Source organism: Neoarius graeffei, chromosome 9 (assembly GCF_027579695.1).
Source record: "Neoarius graeffei isolate fNeoGra1 chromosome 9, fNeoGra1.pri, whole genome shotgun sequence".
Lineage (NCBI taxonomy): Eukaryota > Metazoa > Chordata > Actinopteri > Siluriformes > Ariidae > Neoarius > Neoarius graeffei.
The window spans coordinates 93,773,509-93,785,566 of record NC_083577.1 but is presented as its reverse complement, the minus strand read 5'-3'; positions in this window follow the sequence as shown (position 1 = coordinate 93,785,566).

Here is a 12,058-nt window from a genome sequence, read left to right as displayed (position 1 = left end):
ATTCAGAAAGAAACTCAGAATATGGCCCCGGGGGCCTGTAAATAATAAGCAATGGAATTAACTGGGTAGACTTATTTTTCGAGGCTACATACATTATATGAGTCTGAAGAACTTCAAATGTATTAAATTTATAACCAGGTTTGTGTGTTACACCTAGATAATCGTTATAAATAACCGCGACGCCTCCTCCTCTGCCAGTTAGACGAGGCTGGTGTATATAACTGTATCCAGGAGGACTCGCTTCATTTAATGCTATATATTCATTTGGCTTAATCCATGTTTCTGTTAAACACAGTACATTAAACTCCTGATCATTAATGAGTTCATTAACCATTAGCGCTTTAGATGTAAGAGATCTAATATTTAATAGCCCCACCTTTAGATCAAAGGTGCTGGCAGCAGCTGTACAGTCAGTATGATCTAATTTTATATTGATTAGGTTACTGGAACAAACTCTCTGAAAATTTCTACCTTTTTGTTGAGCTCAGGGAACAGACACAGTCTCGATGTAGTGGGCCCTGAGTGACGACTCTGTGCAGCTAGCAGACAGTCGGTTTAGCCTGTTCGTCTGCTCCCTGGCCTTGGCTCTGGATTGTCAGAAATTAACTAGGCCTGTTCTGAGACTATGACCTATGCTGCAGGAAATGAGAGCAGCACCTTCCCGAGTGGGATGGATACCGTCCAGCCCTAACAGGCCAGCAGTGCCCTCAAAATTAGCCCAATTATATATAAAGCCCACACTGTTTTCAGAGCACCACCTGGACAGCCAGCAGTTCAGCAACCATAACCTGCTGTAAGCTACATTGCCACGCCGCATTGGGATGGGGCCAGAGCATACTACAGCATCGGACATCGCCTTCGCTAATTTAAACACCTCTACAAAGTTACTCTTAGTAACCTCAGACTGACGAAGGTGTATATCATTAGCTCCTGCATGGATAACTATCTTTGAGAACCTGTGCTTGCCTAGGACCCTAAGATTACCTGCTATGTCCGGCGCCCTGGCTCCCGGTATACACCTGACTAAAGCTGCTGGTGCCCCTAAAGGCTGAGCTAATTTCACGTGCCGTATGATAGAGTCCCCTATAACCAGAGCTCTTTCAGGTTTCTCAGCAGGTGCATCACTAAGGAGAGCAAACCTGTTCGACACGTGACGCGGAAAGGAGTGGTGCTCCCGTGGGCGAGCCTCAGCGGTAGCTTTGGCTCTATGCTTATGCCGCCGAGCCATCACCCATTCACCCCGCTGTAAGGGCTCTAATGCCGGAGTTGGGGGGTTACTAACTTCACCTAGGGCGTCCAGACTTTCCCTAACAGAAACTACACTGTTCTCACGCTCACTAACCTGCTCTAAAGCCTGGACACGCGCTTCTAGCACTGTAATCTTCTCCGTCAGAGAGCTAACTAATCTGCACTTATCACAAGTAAAGCTAATAGAGCTATCGCTAGTGACGGAGGAAGAATGACTAAACATCCTGCACTCAGCACACTGAACAGGCTGAAGGTGTGCCATGATGAAAAGATTCACGTACCTTAAATGAAGATCTGCTGATATTAAAGCAGATCAGATGGCCTCCGCTTGTGGACTTTACACAGGAGGAGAGAAAAAGAAAGCTTCCAGTCTCGGCGTTCTTCCGAAAAAAGAAAGATTAAAAACCAGGAAAAAAAACGGAAAAAGGAAAGCGAAAGTGAAAAGTACAAAAATGAAAGCGACAGTACAATAAAAATGAAGAGGATACTGGAAATTTATTTATAGAAAAAAAGTTAAAAAAGGATTAGTAATTAACGCCGGCACTCGCGGGAAAAAGGACTCGGCACGAACAACTCAGGAAGCAGGAAGTGCATAAACCAGGAAGTCCCCTTCCACTTCTGGAAGGGGATGGCATTTTGGCAAGACTTGGCAAGATGGCAAGACTTGGCATTTTGGGCAAAAGACTAGTCTTAGGAATTAGTTTATTTACTTAGTGTGAATTTAAACTCAGGGACTGTTTAAGTGTGCACACTGATTTTGTGTTTCTATCATTTGTTCTATTTTTAATCTCTCAATTGTTTAATAGATAGGTTTTGCATGCTCTCTCTTTCTCTCTAACACGTTAATTTCATTATTTACCCATGTTTTGACCTCATCAAGATTTCAGTGAATTTGGTAATATTATAAAGCTAGTGGGTTAGCTGCTACGGCTAATTCTTCTATCTTATTAGCATCCAGAGATAACTGTATTGTCTCAAGGGAACACGTGGCAACCCTCCCCCACACTCATATACACACCTTTTGTCTTAACTCCACAAGGTAGGATCCTTGGGCCTTAGCTAGCCACATAGGGCTAATCCTTTTGTCTAATTAGCAACCAAAGCTAACTCTCTTGTTTTACTTAGAACCATGTGGTCACCAGGCCTCTCACACACAAACACATGCTAGCTAGCCTTCCTTTGCCTTAGCTAGCAACACAAAGCTAATTCTTTTGTCTTAGCAACTAATGCTAACTCTCTTGTTTTACTTAGAAACATGTGGTCACCTCCCACACACACACACAAACACACACACTACATGTTTCATGTTAATGTTTAATTTCCTTTTAATACACACCAGTGGTGGCTGGTGGGTTTTGAAATAGGGGAAGCTCAGTTTTAGGTCTACGTAATACAATTTTTCAATTATTTGTTATTTGTCATGAGTCACTTTGTTGTTATGTGGGTCTGTCTCAGAAACTGGTCTCTCATTTGGGACATTATGGTCAAAAAATAAATTTTCTAATTTTACTATTTTTTTTGCATTTACCCAACACTCAATGTTTCTTTTATCATGTTTAATAAGAATAAAGATAGCGTCATGCTTTATCTGGCCTCCACTGTGGAATTTTTTTTTATTACAATTCAAATGTTTTTGTAAATTTTTTTGAAAATACTGAATAAATTTCCTCTTTTTGATTGCTTGGGTTAAAAATGGCAAGTTATGATGACTGAATTGATTATTCACTTAAATATGAATAATACGATACCATTTTGGGTATTTGATATGGCGAAATAGGACACAATGGAAAAATCAAGAACACACCGGAAAGATGAGAATAACGGCGGTGGTAAAAGAACAGCGACTGTACCGGCTGAAGGTCGCGCGGGTCTCTGCTGCGGCGCGCGAGCCACGGGACATCACTACCGCACCAGACGGAGCGCGAGGCGGGGGCGGGGCAAAATGACTGGCCGTACTTTGCCATTATAGCAGATAGATACCAGCTGTTAGCAGCTAGCACTGCAGATCCCAATAAGGCTCAAGTTAGCCTACAACCACGTTGATTGAACTACAAATGAAATAAACGAGTGAATTCACAAATGATCAAACTGATAGAATGGATGAAAGTTAATGGAGCACAACGAGTAATATTTACATTTATTTACAGAGTAATATACAGAGACATCAATGAGAAGAAACGTTTATATGAAAAGAAATTCAGACAGCACTTTGGCACATGACTACACTTTCTCGACATCATGCTTCCGTGTTCCTCGCCGACGCCGAAGTACAGCGACCACCCCCTCCTCATGTCTTTCAAACACCACCTCCAATAATCCTTTATCAGCCCGGCTTCTTGGACCGCCCATATGCCGCCCATGTCCCATTAAAGGCCAATTTATGCTGACAACGCAGTCCTCGCAGACGGCGTCGCAGATGGTGTCTGCGTAGCCCCCCCACCTTCGCAGACGCTCTGCGCGCACCTCCCAAAAATTGTGACCACCGCAGAAGCCTCGCAGACAGCGTCGCAGACAAGAGGGCTCTGATTGGTCCACTCTACATCCGCTGTACACGCACTTCCGCTTCCCTACTTTCCCGGTTTGTTTTGTTTTCACGACCGCCATTTTTAAAAACACGAGCAAAGATGGAGCAGCACGAAGAGTGGTTGATCGAGGAAGTGAGGAAGTACGTACATCTATACGACTCCAGTTCTAGTCATTATAAGTAACTGGAGGATAAACACTCCACTAACCACACCCACCAACTACTCCTAGTGATTTCGCGACTTCGCGCCCCCTTGCGTTGTGGCAGTGAATAACATCGCGCACGCCTATTACTCCCCGCTCAACGATAAATTACAACTGTCTGCGAAAAGCTATCTGCGAAAGCCTTGTCGCAAGAGCATGCAGAGGCCCTTACTCCCAGAGATGCCCGGCTTCCCCGGAAGTGACAATTTTGTCGATGTTAACCAATAACAACTAGCCGAAATTGGCTGTTCAGAGCCGTCTCATAGACTGCAACGGATACCCGGCTGCCGGTCAGTGTTGCCAGATACTGCTGACGTTTTCCATCCCAAAATATGTTCAAATCCGCCAAAATGCACTTAAAACCGCCCAATCTGGCAACACTGCTGCCGGTCCATAGAGCCCATTGAAATAAGAAAGGTTACAGCCTGGCAGGAAAGGTGATTCTCGTAGCGAACTGCAAGTTCGTCAGACATCACTCAAATAAGTTACAGGATGACATAGGGATAGTTATGAACGTAAATACAATCTTGGGCATATATTATGTTATGCAAGTTATTGTTTTAAAGAGAATTCAACGTCGTAGACGCCGCAGTTTGGGGAGAGAATTTTAGGGGAAGTTCGGCTTCCCTTGTTGTCTCTGAGAAATCGTCCCTGATACACACGCACAAACACACACATATACATACCACACTGTTTGCTGAAGATTTCAACTGTTATTATTCCATTTTTATCTTTGTTATAATAAATTCCATTATTATTGAAAGTGGGTGTGTTTATTTTCTTGTCCCAATACTTTTGAAGTTGCCCAAATCTCAAAAGAATTCCAAGCTGCATTGAGTTATGTAATACGGTAAGTGATCATGATAATTTGGAACATACCATAATTTAGCTGTTTGATAATTTATTATTAAGCATCAAAATTAAAGGTATTATTTAATGAGTGATTTAATGAGATTGATCACTTAATCACTAATTGCACCTACAGTACAGTGTCTTACTTTCCAAGGACATCTCTTGAGCATGTTTTCAGGGAAAGATTTAACATCGTTTTTACATTCCTGCTGTATTGTTGTTGGCGGTGTGTTTGCCTTTCCCTGGAAAAGTGACTCTGTGTGTGTGTGTGTGTGTGTGTGTGTGTGTGTGTGTGTGTGTGTGTGTGTGTGTGTGTGTGTGTGTGTAAAACATCTGTACTTTTGTTTGAGTAATAAACATTACTCATCCTGCAGTATGTGGGTTTAGAAGGTCAGACCCCACCTACACCGCCTTTCTTGTTTCTTGACCTTTATTGTTTAAGTGAAACCAAAAACTGGAGATTACTCTTTCAGTAACACACGTTTCACATCAGCTTCATGTAAAAGGTCAAAGACTCAGGCACAGTTTCATAAGCATTCTTTAAATGTTAATGTAAATGTTATTTATGCCAGAATGAAGACATCATTCATGAAGAAATTCATGTCTCTTTATTCATCATTCAAAAGTAGAATGTCCTGCAGTGTTATATTTCCAACTTTTAAGAGATGTCTTAAAGTCATCCTGAAATTATTAAATTATTAAATGTCTGCTAGTTATTTCAGACATGCACACAAACGTGTGTGTGTATATATATACACACACATACTGTATATATATATATATATATATATATTAGTGCTGTCAAAAATGTCGCGTTATTAACGCGTTAACTTGACTCAATTTTAACGGTGATAATTTTTTTATCGCGAGATTAACGCTCTGTGACATGATGCCACGCCCCGCACAGCCAGAGTCCTCTGCCCTCCCCCGAAGAGCCACGGTGCTCGGCTTAGGTTTCGTTTTCCCATCGGCGGCTCCAGCCCCACTTTGCAGTGGCTGTGACAAGACGTGTTATGCTCTGCAATAAAAAAAAAAAACATTGGTACAACCAGTGTTCGAACTATGACGATATTTTCGGGGGGTCCCTTTTTTTCCCTTGGGGGGTGCTTGCGCTTGTCTCAGAGCACGGATCTCCATCGCACGCTCACTTCGGATATGCAAATGCTTCCCGTTACACATGATTGCTATGTCAATAAACATAATTTTGCCAATATTTTAGAGACCCCCCAACATTTCCCAAATCATGTTTTCAAGGGATCTCATGTCTGTTTCAGGGGATCTCGGATCCCCCGAGTACCCCCGTAGCTCGAATGGTGAGCAAGCCCATTCACTTTTTTATGCTGATAAGAGAATTACAATGGTTTTTCATGTGACAAAAATGTGCGATTAAATTGTGATTAATCGCGAGTTAACTATGACAGTCGCGACATTAATCGCGATTAAATATTTTAATCGCTTGACAGCACTAAAATATATATATATATATATATATATATATATATATATATATATATATATATATATATATAGTGTGTGGATAGATAGATAGATAGATAGATAGATAGATAGATAGATAGATAGATAGATAGATAGATAGATGTATTTACTGTATTTAACACTCAAGACATGACTAAAAAGAACCCAGGAAAATCTCGACTCCATCACCCTCATGAAAAATACCAGGATCTATAGAGATACATGAACATACAAATTAGGAACCGCCCACCATGACTTCCTGTCCAGCTCTCTCAGCTCCTCATCCGTACACTCTGCTCAAGCAGATAAGCAACACTACAGATGTTTATTCAGTCTCAGGGTTTCACAGCTCCACACATCACATTACTGTACGTTTCTTTTAGTGAGTCAGTTACAGCATCAACTTTACTCACATCAGAGGTCATTTTAAATCACTCGATTAGAGATTTATTTCAGCTTTCATTCACAACATCAGAATTCCAGTGGATTAAAAGATTATGCACACCAAATAAACTTTCTTTAAACAGTTTGGAAGATTCCAGAAATTGACTTAATGACTATTAGAAGCTTCTGATTGGCCAAGGGTCAATATTAGGAGTTAATTGGGTGTGCACCTGCGGCTGTATTAAAGGGCCTGCCTTTAGAGTCAGTGCCTTTTTGCCTTGATTTCATGGGAAAGTCTAAGAAACTCAGTCAAGACCTCAGTCCCAAAACCTGTGGACCAGTACAAGTCCAGTTTCTCTTTAGGAGACGATCCAAACAAGTGAAGGTACGAGAAGCATCAGGACAAAGAACTGTATGCAAATATAAAATCCTTCAACCACACAGACACTGCATCATTCAGGAAAGAAACACAATCTATCAGGGATGAACAAAGCTTGAGGCATCAGGTACCAAAGCGAGTCCTATATCACCACGGTCTGAAAGGATGTCGAGAAGGAAGAAGACGCTACTCCAAAAAAGCCAGACTGAAGTTTGCAGCCATCTGGAGGAGTGTTCTCTGGTCAGATAAAACAAAAACAACTGTTTTGCTCTAATGATCTGCACTGTGCATGCAGAGAAGAGGATGAGGCTTTTAAATCCAACTGTGAAACACGAGCATGGCAGCATCATGTTGTGCTGTGGTGGTGTTTTGTTGGAAAAGTAACTGGTGCACTTCAGGAAATAGATGACATCATGAGGAAGGAGGCTTATCAAGAAATATTGAAGCAACACCTCAAGACATCAGACAGAAAATTAAAACGTGGTCACAGCTGGATCTTCAGCAGGACACTGATTCTAAACAACCCCCCAAAGATCTAATAAAATGGCTAAAAGACAACAAAGTGAAAGTATTGAAGGGGCATCACAAAATCCTGAGCTGAACACCATGGAACATTATTGGACAGAACTGGAATAGTGTGTCTGAGTGAGGAGACCCTCAAACCAGACTGAATTACATTCAAGTTCAAAAACTTAAAAGGCAATGGCACCAAATACAGCCTTCTGGTGTTTGTTAGTAAATACAGGGTGAATCTTTTGGCACATTTTTCTGCAACTTGCAATCAGAACTGTATTAATATCTGCACTTAAGTGAGTTTTGCAAATGCATGAGATGACGTAAATCAGCGAGTAATGCAGCATGGCTGAGAGAGAGCCACCTGCAACTGACACAGCATGTGACATGATGAGCTCAGCCTCTGGGTCTCTGCATGTGGGTAGATGAGAGGCTGTAACCTTTTGATTGGACCACCATTTTGCACCTCGTTTGCATCCTTTCAACCTGAACCAAGTGCCATCAGTATCATGGGAATACTTCTGCTTTCCCCTCATTCATCTGCTCATCTCCTTATAAAAGTGTTTATATTTTGTTCCACATGTGATTTTTACATGTGATATTTATTTAAGAAAGAAAGAAAGCACAACTTTATTCATCACACACTTGTGAAATTCCTCTCTGCATTTAACCCAGCTGAAGCAGTGAACACACACATGCACGAGCAACGAGCACAAACACACATACCCAGAGCAGTGGGCAGCCATGCTAACAGTGCTAGGGGAGCAGTTGGGAGTTAGGTGCCTCGCTCAAGGGCGCCTCAGCCCAAGGCCGTCCCATTAACCTAACCACATGTCTTTGGACTGTGGGGGAAACCAGAGCACACCCATGCAGACATGGGGAGAACATGCAAACTCCACATAGAAAGGTCCCTGCCGGCCACTGGACTCAAACCCAGAACCTTCTTGCTGTGAGTCAACCATGCTAACCACTTACACCACCATGCCACCCCTATTTGTCAGATACCCAGTATCAGTCAAGTGAATTTTATTTGTATAGCGCTTTTAATAATAGACATTGTCACAAAGCAGCTTTACAGAAATATATAAATTCCAGATATTAATTTTAAACATGTGAATTTATAAATTTGTCCCTAATAAGCAAGACAGAGATGATGATGGTGAGGAAAAACTCCCTGAGACATCATGAAGAAGAAACCTTGAGAGGAACCAGACTCAAAGGGAACCCATCCTCATCTGGGTGATAACAGATAGCATGATTATAAATAACTCACTTGAAATTAGTCACTTCTATAACTGTGTTCTAGAAGTGACTAGTCATAAAGTATAACTGAATCCAGGAAATTCATTATAGTTTAACATGAAGTCTGTTTTGTTGAAGTTATCGACTGTTCATTGATTGAGACTTGAGTGTAAAACTGTTCATGACAACTGCAGTCCTAAAGTTATCATGATAATTGTAGTCCTAAACCATCATGCTCATTGGGGATAGATTAGGGATAAAATTAGCTCATGTTTTAAGTCGTTCAAATTCTGTAAAGCTGCTTTGCGACAATGTTTATTGTTAAAAGCACTATACAAATAAACTTGATTTGATTTGATCATAGCAAAACTGTAAGTGTCCAGAGCTGTCTTCCAAGTGCGATTTTTGATTGTCCATATGAGGCCATTAACTCTGCCATTGCCTGTCCCAAGTCCGGATGTGAAAGGAGGAGGGTGGTCGGCGGGCTAGCAACCCACCACCAGAACCACTGATGTGGGGAAAACTACAAATGCTACAGAAACAGCAAGGAGAATTGCCAACAATATCCAATGTGAAGAGGAAGACTCACCCCAAGTTATGACGGGAATGGGGGAAAGCTGAGAGGTTGCCCAGCCCCTGATGAAGACTTTGATTCTGAGTGCCAAACAAAAAACCCAAATTCAAATCAAATCAAATCAAGTTTATTTGTATAGTGCTTTTAACAATAAACATTGTCGCAAAGCAGCTTTACAGAATTTGAACGACTTAAAACATGGGCTAATTTTATCCCTAATCTATCCCCAATGAGCAAGCCTGTGGTGATGGTGGCAAGGAAAAACTCCCTCAGACGACATGAGGAAGAAACCTCGAGAGGAACCAGACTCAAAAGGGAACCCACCCTCATTTGGGCAACAACAGACAGCCTGACTATAATATTAACAGTTTTAACAGGTATAACCCTCAACTGTCCTCATGGGGCCATCCTTCACAGGAGCAGTGCAATAAAACTCTGACCAGACACAGGGCACCAGGATGGATCAAGCAGGTCCAAGGGGCAGAAGAGGCCAGCATGGCAGAAAATTGCCACCTGGAATGTTCAAACCCTATACCAGTGTAGAACATTGGCCCAGCTGCTTCACAAATTTGACCACTATCAACTGAGTATTCTGGAAGTAAATGAAATGTGCTGGATGGAAAGTGGAAAGCTCTGCAGTGGGAATAAGACAATTTTGTATTCTGGCCACGAGGACCAACACATTCACAGTGTAGGGCTGATACTTGACGCTAAGGCTGCTAAAGCACTAATAGGTTGGAGAGCTGTGAGTGACCGAATTATAACAGCTTAGTTCATGACCTGATTCTCAAAGGCAACAGTGATCCAAGTGTATGCACCAGGGGCGATTTCTCAGAGACAACAAGGGAAGCCGAACTTCCCCTAAAATTCTCTCCCCAAACTGCGGCATCTACGACGTTGAATTCTCATTAAAACAATAACTTGCATAACATAATATATGCCCAAGATTGTATTTACGTTCATAACTATCCCTATGTCATCCTGTAACTTATTTGAGTGATGTCTGACGAACTTGCAGTTCGCTACGAGAATCACCTTTGCTGCCAGGCTGTAACCTTTCTTATTTCAATGGGCTCTATGGACCAGCAGCAGTGTTGCCAGATTGGGCGGTTTTAAGTGCATTTTGGCGGATTTGAACATATTTTGGGATGGAAAACGTCAGCAGTATCTGGCAACACTGACCGGCAGCCGGGTATCCATTGCAGTCTATGAGACGGCTCTGAACAGCCAATTTCGGCTAGTTGTTATTGGTTAACATCGACAAAATCGTCACTTCCGGGGAAGCCGGGCATCTCTGGGAGTAAATGGGACATGGGTGGCATATGGGCGGTCCAAGAAGCTGGGCTGATAAAGGATTATTGGAGGTGGTGTTTGAAAGACATGAGGAGGGGGCAGTCGCTGTACTTCGGCGTCGGCGAGGAACACGGAAGCATGATGTCAAGAAAGTGTAGTCATTTGCCAAAGTGCTGTCCGAATTTCTTTTCATATAAACGTTTCTTCTCATTGATGTCTCTGTATATTACTCTGTAAATAAATGTAAATATTACTCGTTGTGCTCTGTTAACTTTCATCCATTCTATCAGTTTGATCATTCGTGAATTCACTCGTTTATTTCATTTGTAGTTCAATCAATGTGGTTGTAGGCTAGCTTGAGCCTTATTGGGATCTGCAGTGCTAGCTGCTAACAGCTGGTATCTATCTGCTATAATGGCAAAGTACGGCCAGTCATTTTGCCCCGCCCCCGCCTCGCGCTCCGTCTGGTGCAGTAGTGATGTCCCGTGGTTCGCGTGCCGCAGCAGAGACCCGCGCGACCTTCAGCCGGTACAGTCGCTGTTCTTTTACCACCGCCGTTATTCTCATCTTTCCGGTGTGTTCTTGATTTTTCCATTGTGTCCTATTTCGCCATATCAAATACCCAAAATGGTATCGTATTATTCATATTTAAGTGAATAATCAATTCAGTCATCATAACTTGCCATTTTTAACCCAAGCAATCAAAAAGAGGAAATTTATTCAATATTTTCAAAAAAATTTACAAAAACATTTGAATTGTAATAAAAAAAATTCCACAGTGGAGGCCAGATAAAGCATGATGCTATCTTTATTCTTATTAAACATGATAAAAGAAACATTGAGTGTTGGGTAAATGCAAAAAAAATAGTAAAATTAGAAAATTAATTTTTTGACCATAATGTCCCAAATGAGAGACCAGTTTCTGAGACAGACCCACATAACAACAAATTGACTTATGACAAATAACAAATAATTGAAAAATTGTATTACGTAGACCTAAAACTGAGCTTCCCCTATTTCAAAGCCCACCAGCCGCCACTGGTATGCACCAACCAAAAATGCAGAGGACACTGACAAAGATGCATTTTATGAACAACTACAAGATGTGTAGAGTGAAGTTCCCAGTCATGATGTCAAGCTGGTCATGGGGGATTGGAATGTACAACAGGATAGTAACAGAACTGGTTTTGAACATGTGAAAGGACCCCATGTGACAGGATGGCAGACAACAGACAATGGTGAGCAACTCCTGCTTTTTTGCAATATCAATGGTCTGAGCATTGGTAACACCTTCTTTGCTCACCGTAGCATCCACAAAAAGACCTGGCGTTCACCAGATGGAAGTACTGAGAATGAAATCGACTACATCT